The sequence below is a fragment of the Dysidea avara genome, chromosome 14 (genome assembly GCF_963678975.1).
Source record: "Dysidea avara chromosome 14, odDysAvar1.4, whole genome shotgun sequence".
NCBI classification, from domain to species: Eukaryota; Metazoa; Porifera; class Demospongiae; order Dictyoceratida; family Dysideidae; genus Dysidea; species Dysidea avara.
In genome coordinates, this window is record NC_089285.1 from 6462850 (window position 1) to 6482206 (window position 19357).

Consider the following 19357-nt stretch of genomic DNA (forward strand, 5'->3'; position numbering starts at 1 on the left):
TTTTTAAAGCTATTACTGTGAAACTTCTCTAATTCAATACCTGTATCTAATCCAGAATATCTCTGTAATCTGACACCATTTAATTTGCTGCACCAATGAAATAAGACTTTTTCTGTCTGATATTGCTTGATAATCCAACATCCCCACGCAGGTTGTTGAGCAAAATGTAACTGATATATAATAGGAAATTCTACACAGGCGACTAAACCAAGTAAAATTGATTTATTGCTCATATATACCATATATAGGTACTGGTCATGGTGCAGGTTTTAAAATCAAAATATCTGTCCAAAATTAAAGTAGTGTGACTATTTATGTTGTACATTTTAAAATAAATTGTCTGGAATGTAGTAACTTCGTAGTTTTCTTAATTCATATTTGTACAGTTTACTGTGTAATGTCAATAGGGGTAATCAATATGTGCAGATATTATATTGGCTAGTGGTGTTTATACTGCTATTGTAAATAACTACCAATCCCTTTACTATATCTTATTGCACCAGGTTAGTAAGCACTGCTTAATGCTAGTTCCTTGTAGTACCAATCACAACACACCAACATAATACTTAAGGATACACATAAAATGGGAAATTGCTACAGGGTGACAACTAACATATACTGCATGCTTAAGTGTAGCTATTGGTTATTTTATATTCCATAGGCATTAGCACCATTTTAGCCAAGTATTCTATCTTATATAGACAAGTATGTAGTGCATTTTACTGTACAATGTACATTCTATGTCTTGAAGTTCATAACTTTAATAGAAATGTGGTCTCTTAACACAGGTGGTCACTATATGACAGGTTCCACCTTACAATTGTAAATGATATCACATATCTAACTCAGCATCTAATAATTATGTTGGAAATACAAATCTGCACTATGTATAAGTACCATATTGCATGATGTGCGTGGGCGGGAGGCTACTTTTTGTATTATTGTATTGTATTAATGCTTTACAGTGACCAGCACTGAAGGTCTGCAGCAACATGTGCTGCAGCCTTAGGATTACCTAACCTAATTTCAAGGACTTAGACTTAGTGACTTATAGCTGAAAAGGTGTAACAGAAAAGGGGCCAAAGTAAGGAAAAAAATCCCTCCAACCCCATGTTCTTATAAATGACTATAACTTTGCAATAGTAAAAGTTATGGACTTTCTTTAAATGTTAGTGTACTCTTCAGAGCAAGAGCATTAATTTGACTCCAAGTTTGTGAATTTTGAATCATTTATAGGTGAGACAGATGAAAAACTGACCATTTTTAAGCATCAAATTGGGTGTAAAGGTCACCAAAGGTCAAATCTGAGGTGGCTCCCTATCAAAAAATAATCTTTATGATACATACAAACTATTTGGCAAGTTTCATGTTTTTATTCAAAAGTGCACAAAAAGAGGTCTTAGCACCCTAACTAAAGTGTTTCTAGATGCTGATAATCTAGTTATCATTGCAATCTCCACCACACTGACACAGGGCAGTACATTTTAGAGCTGCTTTTTTGCACTTGCACTATCCTCTGCACCCTTTCTTACATCCACAACTCAGTATATAGCTCCCTGGATGAACTGCTGGCTTCCGGTAAAGTTTTCCATAACAGTTTCCAGTTATCTGGATCAGTCCATCTCCACTGCTCTGGTGAAGGTAAGTTTGGTGGAACATCCCCAGCAATGCCCTCCTTGGCATACAGCTCTCTCAAGGGTGCTGTGGTGGGAGGGATAGCATCCATTGCTCGACCTTTTCTGCTAAAAAATTGCTTTCTAGCTTCATCAATGTTTACCAAACCATTTGTATGGTAATACAGTAGTATTGAAAATCTCTCTAGTACAACTATATCCTTTTCATTTATGTCATCAGGTGAAGTGGAAAGTGCTAGAAAGGTTGCGGTCACTTCTTCTATGCCATCTATGTGTCCCAAGCTGACTTCTTTTCCCCGTAGCAAATGCTGACTCTGTACCACATCCTGTGTAGGCATGAAACTTTATTAAAGCTTGAGACCTTCTAGGGCCAATGGTTTTAACAATGTCATGAATAGGTATGTATCTAAAATACCACATACTATACAAATACAATTCCATTGTACACATTCGAAGCAAAGTGTTTTAAGTCCTTAAATTTGTCAAGATAAGATATGAGATCATAAGGAAACAGTTCATAAGTGTTTTGATGACCTGCAGTACACAATAGGAAGAAACACAGAACAGAATGTAGCTTACATTCAGAAGCACTAAGGTATCTAGTGTGGTTCGAATCAGCCATAAGATTATTATTGTTCCTTGGTGTCTTCTCTATAGCATATACATGTCCAGATTCTATAGCACACTTATGAATTGAACATGATATAAAAAATGGAAAATGGAGAAAACACATGCATGCACATACTTATGGACTACATTGTCAAACATGCACTAATGCATGCATGTATGCACGCACACATGCACTTACGCACACGCACACGCACACGCGCACACACACACACACTAACAAAGCAAAAATGCAGAGCCTACGACAGCCATGTGAAACACAGCTACAGTGCATTGCTGCCCAGTGAATTAGTGCTGGGATTCCTGTACACCACTTAGGAGCTTGAGACTAAATACAATAAACCTCAGAAAAGGATTGTCCAGGTCTCACGGAGAGAGGTGTGGAACGCAAAGTTCCACAACAACCTCAACACCACTTAAGGAGTCAAGGACAGTTGGATATTTGCTCTAGTAAAACCCTGATATTTACGACCTCAATATCTTCAGGATGTAATATGCATACTGTAAAAGGGACTTTACTTGTGTGTGTGTGTGTGTGTTTTTTTTTTTTTTTAGTGTTCAAGTGCGTGCATGCATGTGTGTATGTACATATAATGCTTTTCTATGAAACATACACTATGTAACAAACAGCTTTAGTTTTGGCTACATTTATGAAATCTACAATTACAATGAATATTAACCATAAGTGAATACCTATAATAGTGAACACTTGTATTATAAAACCTATGAATAAAACTTTTACACATTATATCATGAAACATGTAAGGATCCATGTATATGACAGAGAGCTCTAGAAAGCTAGTGACTTTGGTATAGGTACATAAGTATGTGTACAGGCCATTATATATAAAAGTATAAGAAAAAATTTGAAATTTGAAATTAGATTAGCGACAGTGTATAATGCTGCAATAAAAAGTACTGAAACAAGCTGGATCGGATAGTACGTAATGTCCAAATACTGTAAAACAATAAGAAGTGAATATCCCTACTGTGCTACACTCAATGCACAGTAGGGGTATTCACTTCTTATTGTTTTACAGTATTTGGACATTACGTACTACTCCGATCCAGCTTGTTTCAGTACTTTTTATTGCAGCATTATACACTGTCCGTAATCTAATTTAAAATTCCAAATTGTTTCTTATGCTTGTTTGTGAAGTCTTTTTGCAAGCTCATGCATGACCACTAAATATCTGCTGAGTTACTCACAGCACTATTATATATATGCTAGATTATGACACATACAATAACAACTTTTTTGTGTGTGTGTGTTTGAATAATTAAAAAAATAATAATAAAAATCAGTGGGCGTGGCTCTACATAAGCCTGCAGACAATAATGGACGTGGATTCGTGCATACCTACAGACTGATAAATGGACGCGGCTACCATATGTCTACAGACTGTAATTTACGTAAGTGGGCGTGGCTCACAAAAGAAGCAGAACTACGCTATGACACGTAGTAACACGTCCACATTTAATTTAGCACGTGGGGTCAGACCCGAATAATCTTTAAAGCAGGACCTGGATGACCCGACTCGTTGTTACTAACAAAGACTTACACATTGCTATATAGTTTGCCGTGAGTTGCTCTCTCTGATAGCGATTCCGGAATTCCGTAAATTTTGCATAAAATTTTCTCCGTGAATCTTCCATTGGAGAGTTGGCACAATCATTTCGCTGCCATACGAGCGACTGATCTAACAATTGGATCGTTTCTAGGGTTTCTGGGGGCAATGAATATGATGGTGCAGTTAGTTTCCCGCTACAAATATGTTTGTGTGGAGTTTTATGCTAATTATAAGACTATTTTGCAATATAGCCACCACAATGTTATGTTCTTTTTGCAAGAAACGACCCAGCACATGTTAGTTACACCAAGGTGAGCATTTTTGTCCATGTAGTTTTCAATATTACCATGCTAAAAGTCAGCAAATTTGCACCACAAATGGCTCATCTCTTTGATGCACCATTTTGGTAGCTGTCAAAGAGCTGTACATTAAGAGACAAAACAATCATATAACCAGCTATAAATCAACAGTACAACTCCTTGCTTTGCATGCACATTGTATTTTTGAGTGGAGATGACTGGAACAGAGTGGTTGCACTTCACCATGTGTGTGTTGTCTTGCCATCCGCAAGATGCTAAATGCTTGCAACTATTTAGTGGCTTTCTATGGAGGTGACCTTTATTCAGAGGGTCTTACAAGTAAGGTTACACTGTGGTCCATGTAATAAGGTATTTATAACAGAAAACAGAATTTCAAAATGTTATTGCAAAGCTCGGTTATAAGCATTTGTTCAATTGTGCCATTTTTGGGCCTTTTTGCAATGGAAAGATATGGAGAAAATTTTGCCTATTTTAAAGGACAAAATTGCTTATAACTCTACCATCCTATAATGGATTTTTAAAATCTAAGTGTTTATGAGATCCTCAGGGAGTACTACTCAAGGCTATGCTAAATAAAAATTATTTCCATTAATTTTAAAATTCTCCCGGAATCGCTATCTCTGATCGATATCAACAGCGAGTCACGTACGCGTGTTTTTGGTGCAACCGGCGCCGGACCACATTTATTCGAATAGTCAGTTTTGTTAGGCGCAATCTGTGAATTTGTGCAGTTTATAAATTGCGCTAGGGACCCGCCGATTATGCTGGCATAATTTTGAGCATAATAGGTACCTAAAAGCATTGAGCATAATGCCAGCATAATAGGTTAAATATTTGTACGATAGTGTAAATTCTTGCTGGAAAAATGACAATTGCAAAATAAGATCGATATACTCTAATAGAGCAGTCAGTAACTCTAATAGAACAATCATCAAACTGACTGTTCTATTAGAGTATATTGATCTTTTCTCTTACATGCAAGCATGCAGCAAGAATTTATTATTTGTGCTCCAGCCACTCATTTTTTTCTTTCTATACAGTGTTAAACTAGTAGCAAAGCATATGAACTAAAGCATGAACATTGAGCATAATCGAGCATAATAGGTAAATATTGAGCATTAATTTAAGCATAATAGGTGAATTTTTGAGTAGTGAAGCATAGCATAATAGGTAAAATTATGAGCATAATCGGCGGGTCCCTATTTCTCTCTCAGTTTTGCCCTCTGCGTACTCAGCATTTGTGGTAGCTAGCAGGTTCATCTCGTTTCAATCAGCTGATATTGATGGGCACATGTACAGTCAGTGTTTTTCTAGGATTTCTCTTTTGGAGGGGAATCAGGAATTTGGGGGTGACCAGGTGAAAGTCTGTGTATAGTTGTCCAAGTTCACAATTATGTAAAACGCTTGAATAGTTGCCAAACTGGTTAGTAATTTAAGGCTGTGTCATGAGTGTTGATTTTTTTTTTGATTGGGTGAAGCCATGCAGATTGTATGATCAGGCTTTCTGAGATTAAATCCAAGGGGTATTTGTGACAGCTGTGCATGCCATTTTTGTAATTAGAAAATTTTACAAATCACACATAATTTAAAGACAATTTTGAGAGTTAGGAAAAATCTGGGTAGACTTGGGCTCTCAGATATTGAATAGCCATCACTATATGCATGAAATTTTGTTAGTCAACATAACAGGTTAATTGATCTGATACTGAATCTGAGAGCATTTTAAGGTTGCATTTGCAATTTTTAACCTGGGAAAATTTTACATATTAACCACTCTGAGATTGAATCTGAGAGCATTTTTGGTGTGCCATTTTATTAAGAACAAGCTTGACCTAAGTATAGTGTAGTAGTCACTCACAATTTTAGGGGGTGAGTCTGAGATTTTAGGGGGGGGGGGGGGGGAAGTTTTCTAGCAGTTGTCCAGCACAAACAAACACTGCACATGCATGCTCCACCAGTAATGAAATGTATATCAGCACAGAAGGTTTGGTGCATTGTAACTCGTGTCCCAACATTATGTCTTTAATGTCCAGTTTAATGGTACACGTATTTATAGTTTCACTCTCAAATTATCCCATGCATGCAGATGTAACACAACACGCAGTTACATAATGTCACCTCATACAGCTGTTAGTACAAACATATAGTGTTTGGAATCAGTTATGCTGTGTTACACATGTAGCTAAGTACACTCCAATACATGAGTTACAAAGGCACAGCTCCATTTGATCAATTTTGATGAACAGCAAGACCTAGAATAGTTATATCCACTTTCATCTTGCCCGGCTGTAACCACATATCTTCCTAGACGTCGTTCATGGTACCGTACATACCCATGATGAGCAACTATTGCACCTGACCTATGGAATCCACACATAAACACAAAATTTGTTTGCATAACTAGACCTCACCATGTCAGTCATATCATCATCCAAGCTACACAAGAATGATAATAGTCATCAAGTGATTCTAAATAAACAAACATTATCTGTTAATAATGCATGTGACACATCATAACTCATCGGTATATACAACAGCCTATGAAAAGAAATTCACTGATTCACCAAGAAATCCAACTATTCACAAAGAAGGTTAGAACAATATAGATACAAACATGTATATGTTTACCAAATGAGTACACAGAATGTGATGATGTATTTTGAACTGTTTGCTGAAGCAATTAATAGGTGCATAATTATAATAATTTTAGTGGCATAGTCTAACTTATTTCAATACATTTCATTTTAAACAAAGGATAGTTGAGTTAGTGGGTAGTCTGCACAAACAGAGTAAAGTCAAATAGTTAACTGAAAACAGGTGCCAGATTTCATGTATTCATCTGAACGTGCCCCCAACAATAATTAGGCCACTACACTTTGCTTTCAGTCATGTTCAGCCAGTTACACAGCATTGCATGGGAAGCTCCTCTGGAACCATTCCAGTCACTACAGTAACATAAAATACAGATAACTTCTGTTACATGTGTAGGGAAGCCATTATGTGAAGCTAGCTACCACAAATCAACATCTTCCACTGTCAGCATAAAAGAAGACTCAAGTAGGTCCATGATGTTCGCATTATAAGTACTGCAGTACGCCAAATTAAGATACCAAGTGACGTTGAACAGTGAAGAAATCAGGGGGTCTGTTCCAGGTAGTTGTAAAGCTAAGTACCATGTGAAAATACACACATAGCTATATAGGGGGTCTGGAGACATGCCCTACAGATTTCATTTACTGACTGCTCTATTAGAACAAATGACTGTTCTATCAATCTTTTTCCATCAGAAAGTTGATAGGTGGGCTCCATAAATTGACTGCTGGTTGCAAGGTTTGGTCTCTTGCAAAAATATCAGCTAAAGTCCAGCCTGACTTGTCCTTCACTACTTCTTGGCATTATTACAAACTTGGGCGGAACTGGACTACTTGTTCAGTATTATAATATTGCTATATAATTAACCACCCATCTCCACAATGTCCAGGTCTTATGACTAGTGGCTATAAATTTAGCATACATAATTTACTATACTTCCATACCTCTGTAAGTATTTTCTTGTAGTGCACATGTCCATTTTCAGTTGAATGCACACACTCTACTACGTCATAAAAATTCTCAACTGTTGCAACTAAACGATGGTGGCCTAAGACAGTTTTTCATTCTCATTCTGTAACTATTACAGAATTTTGTGAAGGGCAGGCACAAACAAAGCAGGTTTAGTTTCTTACCCTTTGCTTGGCAGGCAAATATAGAACATCTTCCTGAACTTCACTGCATGAGCTCTGGGTAGTTTAACAAAACAAACCAGCTTCTTTGTTTCAGCAATGAAAGGGCTAATTAGAATCATGCACTTCTTTCCACTCCATTCAAAACGTCTGTTATCTTCTGCACCTTCTAATCCGTTAAGTTACTGTTTTGTTGTGATTGGGATCAAGATATTTTCCTCTACAGAAGCTCTCTGTGCGTGACCCTCTTTCCGACGTATATATCTCTAAACTCACTGATAGTGATTCGAAACTCACACCTTTCATACACTGCCACGAGGAAATCTCGTGATCCAACACTTCGAATGACAGTAGGTTGGCAAACGATACAACTGTAATGTGTCGCATCTCGCATTGACCTTTGCCATATGTCAGTACGACACCTGCACAATTTATAAATTGTTGCGCATTTTATGAATTCGCAAAATGCGCAGTGCAATTTATAAATTGCGCAAATTCACAGATTGCGCCTAACAGTTTGATGCAATAAACACTGGTATGGAAGCTGTACTGTAGTCTATTAACACTCAGCGGTAGAACCTTGACTGATGGCCATGGTAAAGAAGGATAAAAGATAAGACAATAGCGCAAGCATTGTATGCTTATCAATATACCAAAGGTATTTTCTTAAGCGAACTAGAAACGTTTCTGCGAAAAAATTAGGGCTGTAGCTGTAGCCACTTTTCCGCTACGCTTGACTGAAGGCGTCAGGCAGGCAGGCGGGCGGGCGGGCAGGAAGGCAGGCAGTAGAAAATTCTGTTGAATAATTTTTTTTCAAAATTCTGTAGCAACTTTATGCAAGCATTTCGGGTCGATCTTAAGACACTTTTGGGCTTGGTTTTACCCAACCAGTACTGTCGTGTCATTGTGAGGCAAAATCGTGGCAGATTTTTGGGTTATATTATATCATGGATCGCCCCCACACCTTCGATGTCCCTAATATACAGTTCGATATGATACAAGTACACAGAATTTTCAACTAGAGTAGGGACCAAACACATCGATAAAAAGTACTGAAACAAGTTGAGTAGTGAGTTGAACAATAAAAAGTGTTCTATCATTACTGTGCATTTCTGTATATAACACTTCTAATTGTTTTACTGTGATTTAATATTGTTTGCTATATGCTCCAGCTGGTGTCAGTACTTTTATCGATGTGTTATGGTCCCTACTCTAGTTGAAAATTCCACAATTTTTGTGTTCTTGTTTGGTAACTTTTTTTCTAAAATAAAAACTATTATGACTGGTGTACCGCATCAACAGAAAGCAATGGTGCCGCGTGCCCCAGCTATATCAATTTATTGTCTGAAAAGTGAAGTATCCATTACACTTCGTTGTCAGCTATGTTCAACCAGTTACATAACATTATGAATCAAGAACTGTTTGAAAAGCACACCTGCAATCAAAGTAGCCACTATGAAAAATACGGACGATTTTCGTTACAAAGGGAAGCCATCACGTGCTACCGCCAAATCGACACTTTTCACTGTCAGCAAAGATGAATGGGACACAAGGAGGATACTGGTAAGTTCATGAAGAATACATTGTATGAACTATGGTATGCCAAAAGGCATCTCTTGGGCCGAAGTGATGTCGAACAGTGAAAAAATCAAGCCCACAGCCTTAGCCGTTATTGAGTTAAGCTTGTCTGAAGGGATCAGTCAGTCAGTCAGGCAGTAGAAAATTATGTTTTATAAATTTTTAAAAAGAACTCATAGCAGCTTGTTGAAAGCATTTTAAGTTGATCTGAAGGCTTGTTTGGGCTTAGTTAACCAATACTGCTTCATTGTCATTGACACTCCCCCTCCCCATTATATACTCTTGCTAAAAGTAAAGGCATCTATACAAACAAACACAGCACACAGTTATGTATGCCTCCTATCTAGCTGACTGGGTCACCTGCACACTACTCAGGTGCTATGATTCAGCGTCTGCAAATTCTATTGGAGGTCAGGACTGGCACCCTACAAGAGGCTGTACTAAATATGACTGCTGAGTGAAGGTGTGGCACCCAAAATCTCACCTGAATATCAACTCATTGCTTGGAACATGGGCAGTTGGGATCAGCAATATCCTTATAAATATAGCTGGTGGGCAAGTGGTTCAATTGTGCGTGCGTGTGTGGGTATGGTATGTAGAAGAATGAAAACATACTACAGTGTCAGAAAGAATCATTTTACAAATGATATAATTGGAATTGCTATTACACAAGGGGCCTACGAGGAGGCTAAATGTACTGCAACCCAAAGAAGCTACAATCAGATCATGGGATGCTAAGGTTTAAAAGATACCACATTTATGTACATTTACAGTTACCATTTCAGACATGTGTACCCAAATAAGTGATTCCTTACCAAAGTGATGTTCCTCTGTGATCTGTAGAGCCCACTACAGGTCCTCACAATCCCATGTGATCCAACTCTGCATGTTATCTTCAGCTAACGTCTGAGCCTGTATAAGAAATACGTGTCAACATGTTAGCACTGCTTTAGTAGGGGTCTAGGGGGTGTGACAAGAAATTCCTATTAGGCAGGTCACTTCGTACACAAATGACACATTTAGGGATGCTGATTTAGAACGGTGACCCTACTACACATGTAAGGTACCACAATGAGTGTTTCATTGTATGCATTACATAGTATTTACCACTATCCAACACATTACATGGCTTTACTTGTATTGCTAAAGATAAGTGCTAAATTATCTCACTTTGTTTGATTGACAAAATTGTTCTTGATACGAACACTAGGAAGCCCACACATAAAAAGCAAAGCCTAGAGTTGCTACACACAAGATCATTCCTAGACACTAGTTGATACCTTGAAAGCATAAATTATATTTAATCCTCTGAGATACAACATACTAGCCAATGCTGGCAAATACTCCTAGTGTCTAATGGGTGAGGGTGCAGGTACTAAAAGGCTTGTGAGACATGAACATTTGGTTCTCAGTTACAGAGCCTGAAATTATGATCAGACATCTGCCATTTTCTGACAATGTCTGGCTAACGCCTGAACACTTTTAGGAAATTTTTGTACAGTACTATTGAGTATGTCCAACCAAATAGTAGGACTTGTCAGATCATTTCCAAAACACAACTTCGGGCCCTGCATTTACATGGGTGGGCTGCTTTTCCAATGTCCAAAATTAAACATAGACATTTTTGCTTGAGCAACCACAACAGCATCAACTGGACATCACTGAAACATGAGAATATGTGTAGCATGGTGAACAGAGCCTATCAAAACTCATAAATTTATGATTGGGGGAATAAGGTATTGTATAATACAGCTGTACATTGCATCATGTAACAATTTAGAAATGACGCTTGGCCTTTGCCAAACTGGAAATCCCTTGTTTGTCTCCTTTTTTTGACTGAGGACAAAAGATTACAGCACATATTGGAGTAACACCTCTGTGACAAGTAAAGATCCCTTGTAGAGTGCCACACTCAGTGATGGGAGAGTTTACATCAATTTAAATGCTCCTCTTACTACAAATCTAGCCCACGTTGTAAGAAAAAGCTGGTAAGCTAATATCACTGGATATCTCATTACAGGTAGTCTAGTGATCCAGCCACACAAGATCTACACCATACACTACACAAGTGGTGCATTTTATTTAGAGAAAGTAGTCTAGTATTGTTTTAAAAATAATAATCTCAACTTGTTTACTTTTTGCTACTTACTTTCAATCCATTTACCTGTGTGTGCTGATCACTTCAGCTCATAGCGAATCGAGCCAGGTGGCCAGGGCCTACACACTGTCATGTGCAATAGTAATCCGCGAAAAATTTTAATATTTACTGCTGACGGGAAGAACTTGCTCGACGTGGCAACAAACAAGGTCAGCAGTTAAACGTTTCATTGTGCATCCTTTGTTCATTCTATCCAGTTAGGGTCGATTCACTCCTCTAGCAAAATCAATCAAACGGCTGGAATTTTGACAATTGGAATTCACCAATTCCAATGTACAAAAACCAATATGGAAAAGAATAAGCGCTTGGCATGCTGCACGCGCCAAGCGCTCCGTTTTGATTATTATACATTGGAATGGCCTGAAAGTACACAGACCCGTATGCAGGCACGCAAATGCACACACAAAGTAGGCAAATAAGCATTTTGGTTACCATGTAGGTAATGCCTGCCCAGCTCCCACCTGTGCATTGTTTAGGTAGTGCAACAGAAATTCTAAGTACTGAGAATCCATAAGCAGAGCTTATGATAAGAATTCTCTGTTGTCCTGCCACAACGTCCTGACAAACCAAAATCGGCTGGACAATTGCCAAAATTGACTGGACATGAGATGAATGCCCAACATGTCTACTGTAGCATAGCAAATAAACATTATAGTGGTAAGACATCACATGCCTTACTGCAGCTGTTATGTGGTTAAAGTACACCAGTGGGTTGGCAATGGTACATTTATGGTCACTCCCTTGGGTTGTAAGAATGTATACTATCTCCTGGCAACCAAGTGAATGTTATTGTTGATAGCATGCCAGCTCAGCCCTTAGGCTCCTTTTTTATGCTTTGATGGGACACTGTGTCCAGACAAATTGCATTATGGTCAGACATCTATGCAATTTGACCGGATTTTGTCCGGTGTCCGGATGTTATCATAAGCTCTGATAAGTGGTGTAGTAAAAATAGCCACTGGTAACATCCTACACAGACCCAGGAGGCATTATTTAGAATATGAATGGCCACACATCTTATATTAAACTAGCTTAGGTTACTACTGTGACTATTAACTTACTTAGGCTTGAGAAAGGCCAACAGATACCTCGAGTAACACAATCGGCGGGCATTGTTTAGAAATGTGAACCAGCTCCGTAAATCTAGTCAAAAATAAAAACTGCCAAACAAATGAACTCACTGCAGTAATAGTTCACCTTGTGAACATTTTTCAACATTGTGTAACAACACAGTTTAACTTCTAAATTTTAGACAACAAAAATACTGCAATTGGAATTCGCGAATTCCAATTGCCTTAATCCTAAAAAGATTATGGTTGGCGGGAAAATACACAGACCCTAGCAGACTAAGTGTGTATACGTATGGGATATAGTACTGCTGCAGTACTATCCCATGCATAGGCACACTAGTCTGCTGGGACAAAGTACATTGAAAAGTATTTAAGTAAAGTACAAGTACTTTTGAGATTTATAAGTACAAATACATATGACTTTCAAGGCTATGTACTTAAATACAATGCAAGTACTTTTGATAGTACTTAAGTACAAGTACACATTTAAAGAGAATTACTACTCTTACCACCTAGTGTTTGTTTGTGCATGTATGTGAAATTTCTACAAACATCAGCTGTGCAAACCTGGCATGTGTGTTGACTGTACTATTGGAGTATTGACTGACTGCTCTATTAGAGTGTCTCAATCTTGTATGCTTTTTTAAAAATGAGGCACGTACCCCCTTGGATCTGCCACTATCTCTCTCTCTCTCTCTCTCTCTCTCTCTCTCTCTCACACACACACACACACACACAAACACGCACGCACGCACACAAACACGCACGTACACACACACACAAACACGCACGCACGCACGCACACACACACACACAAACACGCATGCACACACACACACACACACACACACACACACACACACAAAGCTGTGCAAAACATAGCTACTGCCTGCCCAGCAAAGCAGCACTGGAATGCCTGTGCATCACTCATGTGCTTGAGCCTTGAACAGGCAAATCTTCCTGGGACAGGGGTTACAAAACAGTCTATGATGTCACATCATTAACGAGATAATACGGATTATTGAGATAAAAATTAATGGTTTCACTTATTGAGGGGAATATTAGCAGATATTAGGCAAATCTGGGAATAAATTTTCACCAGACCAAATTCATCATCATGTCATCATCAAAACTAGTTACTCATTCAAAAGACCAACCATCATAACTTAAATGGGCATCTAGTAGCATGATAGTACATTTGTGAATATTATGTGAAGAGTGTTTTAAAGAACCACTTGTCTAGGACATCTGAAAGACTACCAGCTGTATACCACGTTGTTAAGATTGGACTTTATGGGTGTGGCATTTCTGACATAACATAACTACGTATCTACACATATGCATTTATTCAAGGTTTAAAGGGTAACCAATTCATCTTTACTCACAGAATGTGAATACCAATGATTGAGATGCTCTAATATAGCAGTCACTTACTCAAAATAGACCAATCACACAGCATTCATGCTAGCTATGCACATCACTATTCCACTTGTAAACACGCATGCACCCATGTACACACCCACACACCGGTGAGGTGTGTTCTAAATTCTGCAGTACTACTAGTTCACTGGTGTAATAGTAACAATACCTAAACACTATTAAGCCAGTATACAGTATAGCACAATCTGTCACCTTGACTGGGGACGATGGTAGACCACTCCAAACAAACTCTGCTACCTGTCAATTACCTGGAAACACTCCATTGCTCTGTATTCTTTCCCACGTTCAATAAAATCCAAATTGCAAGGTTGTCAGCTCATCAGCACAAATTCACATTTAAGTTATCCCTAAAATGAAGACACAAGCTGAAAATGTTATTAGGTAGTTTGCCCAGAGCTGGGGTCATTACTCTAAAAGTGTAACTCGTTACATATCACTGTGCAATGTAATGCATTACAGCTACACATTACTCCCAGAAAAAAGTAACTAATAATACTAATAGATTCATTATAAACTATAAACTAAGCCCGACCTTCTAAATACAGGCTCCCAGCCTACAACTACAGGTGAAAAGAGTGAGACACGCATTTCTTGGTGTAGTTCAACCTCAAAAACATATCTTGTTGTAACATCTTGGTCTCTCCATACTCTATCGCTCTTTGTTCTTGTGGCGGATCTGAGGGGGTTTCAGGTTCAGGAAGTTTTCAATAACTGTGATCCCACTTAGCCACAATCTATGGCTATGCACTTAGCTATAGTCCAGCTGGGGTTGTTAACTCAGTCTTATAGCTCAGTGGCCAATAGCTACATAGATCTATAGTGAATCATAAAATAATCACTCCAAAACATTGTTTCACAGTTGATCCAGGCCTTCGCAGAAAGCTTTGAAGCAAAACAGCACTAAAACGATAATTATTTTAGAGGCGCTTAACAATGTTGGGAGTAACGTGTTACGTAATATTATTACTTTTGTGGTACCTAAGTAATATAATGAAATACGCTATAAAAATGGGTAATATAACTTAAGTTACTTTACTTACAAATGTAACGTGTTACCTAAGTAATATAGTTACTGTAACAAGTCTAATATTACTTATTATTATTACTACTACAAGTAACGAAGTTACTAATCTTGTTAGTTATCCTCTGAGTAACGCCTAGCCACAACGAAGTAACGATGCCTACTGAATGAAGCTTATTCACCAGCTTCTTACTTATAACCAAGATTTGCACATTGTCCAACAACACAATCATGTCATGTGATAAGGTGGTAGTTTCACACGTGACAGCTTAAGGCTGTGGACACAAAGTAATATAATATGTAATATTATTACAGTTACTTTATTTTATGGGTAATATGTAACTGTAACTAAATAGTTCAATTGCAAGTAATATGTAATATGTAACTAGTTACATTTAAAAAGTAACTTGCCCAACACTGGTGCTTAACATGCTTCAACGCCGTAATGCCATTTTTAGTGATTTCAAAGGCAAAAGTATGAACTTTGGCCAGTACAAAGGTCCCAATGTGATATACCATGTATAACTGTTGGTGATTTTATAATTCACAGGAATTGTAAATAAATTAGGGGCACGCACAAATTTTCAGAGAGGGTTTCAGCTGAAACCCCTTGTATCCGCCACTGTGTAGTGCTGGATATAATGTGCATTAAAAAGAAGCAACCCGTTACAATTTCCAGGTGTAATATCTGTCATATATTACTAGTTACTTTTTGTAATGTAATGCGTTATATTACTTGTTGTAATGTAATGCGTTATATTACTTGTTGCTGCAAAAGTAATAATATTACATAACGCATTACATTTGTAACACATTACCCCCCAACTCTGGTTGTGCCCAGGTAAGTATTATGGTTTGAAAAGCTGACAACGCATGCAAATATGCCTGAGAGGAGGACAGGAAAACAATTTATTTGGAGTGGCCTTAGCAGCTGCACAATACTTACATTGACCAAACTGTATTCATTGTAAGCACATATGCAAGCACACACACACAGAGTAGGCAAATAAGCCTCTTGGTTGCCGTGTAGGTCATGCCTGCCTAGTTCCCACCTGTGTACTGCTTAGGTAGTACAACAGAAGTTGTAAGTACCGAGGATGTAGTAAAAATGTCCACTGATTTCCTACACAGAACCAGGAGGCGTTATTTGGAATATGAATGGCTACACATCTTATATTAAACTAACTTAGGTTACTACTGTGACTATTAACTTACCTAGGCTTGAGAAAGGCTAACAGAAACCTCAAGTAACACGATCACAGCGGCTTGTTTGTTTGTTATTGGCGGGCCACCATCTCCGTATTCTCCACGCAAAAATATAACCTGCCAAACAAATCAACTCACTGCAGTGATAGTTGGCGTTGTAATCATAATTGCTAATTTTCAAACATTTTATACCAACATAGTTCAACATTTAAATTCTAGATAATAAAAATACTGCACTTGGAATTCGTGAATTCCAATTGCCTTAATCCTAAAAATCAAAACTTATAGGTAATAGGCGCTTCGCGCGCTGCGCGCGCGAAGCGCCTATTACCTTTAAGTTTTGATTATAAGGGTTACGGTTGGCGAGAAAATACACGGACCATGTAAGCTTACTGTCAATTAATGCTCCAAGGTATTTGGTGGTTGTAGCTTCCTTGATAGGGGGATTTTTGTGATAAAGTAAGTATGAGTTATTGGACTCTTTTTATTTGTAATATGTAAAAATTTGCATTTTGAAGGGTCGAAAGGCAATTACCATTTAAGGGTGCTCAGTACAGTTCACTTATATGGCTTCCCATGGAATTTAATTTGTTCTATAATTTGCAAATGGTTTTAGCAAATGTTCTGTACTTTTTTACTGGATAACACTAGTACACAGTTTAGTCCAAACCCCAACTGCTAAACTTGAATTGCTGAGCTACAGTTTTCCCTTTATACTAGAACTAGTCCTACAGTTTACACACAAGAGCCTTGATACCTTTATGATATACTATGCTAAACAGCTGTGCATTTTTATTTTTGTTTTTTAGCTTCTCAATCATCACATAAGTATGTGACCCTATTTTGGAACACCATACATTTGGGCACATAGTCCAATTTTCTTTTTTATAGCTACAATGAAGCACTGAGTGGTTATCTACCTTGTGTGAAAATTTTGTGTTGATACATTGAAGCATTCCAAAGATATGGCTAATTTACTATCTAATACATAACAAACTAACTTTTCACTATCAGTTTATATAATAGAAGTGTATAGTGATCAGGTGACAAATTGATGACAAATCAAATCACTTTGTTGACAAAGATCTCCTTTCTCACAATCTAAAATGGATGAAAAGAGATCCTTGAGAGTTTAATCATGTGTTCTTTGTGCTTTTCCTCAATTAAATCACTTGTATTATTGTCCCTAGGCTAAAGACAAGAAAATGTTTGGTTTTGGGAATGAACAAATCAACCCATTTGTAGTTAATTGCTGTCCCACGCATCGTGAAACTACTACATGGCCTGATATAATTGAGTATATCTAGAATAAAGAAGTTATGGATGTGAAATTTTTTTCACAGCAAGAAGGCCTAATAAGTTGCTTTATCAGAATATGCAAATCGATGAAATTTTCAATTGGGCATTCACACAAATTTTGCATGTGCCCAAATGTATGGTTTTCAAAATAGGGTCACATATTAGTCTTTCGGGTTGACACTCCCAGGAATCCTTTTCTTTACTTCCACGTTATTCATCATCTAAAGTAGCTTGTGTGAAAATTTCATGTCTATTGGATTAAAAATGATGGAGTAGTTTTAATTTAAGTGAGAGGGTGTAGAATAGCAAGATGCGTGTGCTTGTTGCTATGGAATACCTGATTTACAGGTACTAAAATGCGTCAACGTGTCACAGACTAATTAAGTGATCATAATATTTCTTTTAATGCAAAACAGACTATAAGTCTTGTACGAACTGTACAGAGCACTGGAGATCATTGATATGTATATATATATCAGAATTAAAAGGGGGGCTAACACTGTTCCTTGTGGCACACCTGAAAGTACATGAGTTGCAAGATTTTTCATGTTAACTACAATGACATGCTGGGATCTGGTTAGAAAAGCTTGGAGCCAAGTTAATATTGGTCCACGAATTCCATAAAGGGAGAGTTTCTGATACAGCCGGGCATGTGGGACTTTATCAAAAGCTTTGCTAAAGTCAAGAGTTAAAACATCACACTGGCCTCCTTCATTTAGACATTCAGCAAAATCATTAACAGTAGTAATTAACTGATAGCACTGATACCAGAGATTATTCATTGCTATGAATATTGTATAGTTTCTATATACCATATTTCCTTTCCATGCAAAGCCTAAAGTTGGGTGGGGTCAGGATTAGTCTTGTTAAAATTTGAAACTATTTGTGAGAGCCATAATTCTAGTGTCTGACCATATTGCGTAAACAACATGGCTTCAATTCATGCTGCTGATAATCCATTGTTTACAATAGACGTTGTAGCTACACAGTATCTGACTTGTTGTGAATGATGCAGAATAGCTACTGTACAGTTTACAGGACTGTACATGATGTAGTAGTTATAGCTATGTGAAATAATTACTATATTTGTAGATGCCACATATTGTTTCTGGGAAGCCATATGCATTCATACATATACAACATGTGGTATACCCAATGGATATAATACAACATACTCTGTATATTACATAATACATATCTCTTTTCTGGCATTATATCTACTGTGCACCATAATTATTCGGTTCAATAATTGTAATCCATGCACTGCTGGTAGACATGAGGCTATTATGCTCTAAAAATTGAGCATTATGCTTTTGAGCAGTGCTCAAAAAATCACCTATTATGCTTTTGAGAATTGCCCATTATTCCCAAAATTATGCCACCATAATTAGCTAATAATGCTAGTTTATTACTTTATCAGACTATTTTCATTGATGTTTAAGCTTCCAATAGTCTTGAATTCTTTGGCTGGTTGCTGTATTTCAGTATTTCGTTGCAATGTGACTGCTTTATTAGAGTAAATAATATTCAGTGACTGTTCTATTAGAGTTTCTGACTGCTCTATTAGAGTATCTCGATCTTTTTAAACGGAACTGTGCAATCTGCAGATTTTCCTACTGTTAAAGTCTTATAATCACCTCAAAATGCTAGCATAATTCCTGATTCCCACACATACCTATTCAGAGTATGCCCGAAATTATGCCGGCATAAT

The 19357-nt window shown here is 37.5% G+C and overlaps 1 long non-coding RNA gene across 9 annotated transcripts; it reads right to left on the minus strand.

Moving 5' to 3' along the window:
* Positions 1-1314: 1314 nt before the first annotated feature.
* LOC136244474 (uncharacterized) lies at positions 1315-16592 on the minus strand. Of its 9 annotated transcripts, none has more exons than XR_010695315.1 (7): positions 16357-16592; positions 14313-15416; positions 10268-10364; positions 6564-6621; positions 6271-6512; positions 2214-2285; positions 1315-1960 (listed from the first exon to the last, which is right to left on the minus strand). It is a non-coding gene; the product is annotated as an uncharacterized lncRNA (long non-coding RNA). The 9 variants fall into 9 exon arrangements; XR_010695311.1 differs by having other exon boundaries at positions 1315-2168; XR_010695312.1 differs by lacking the exon at positions 2214-2285.
* Between the last annotated feature and the right edge of the window lie 2765 nt (positions 16593-19357).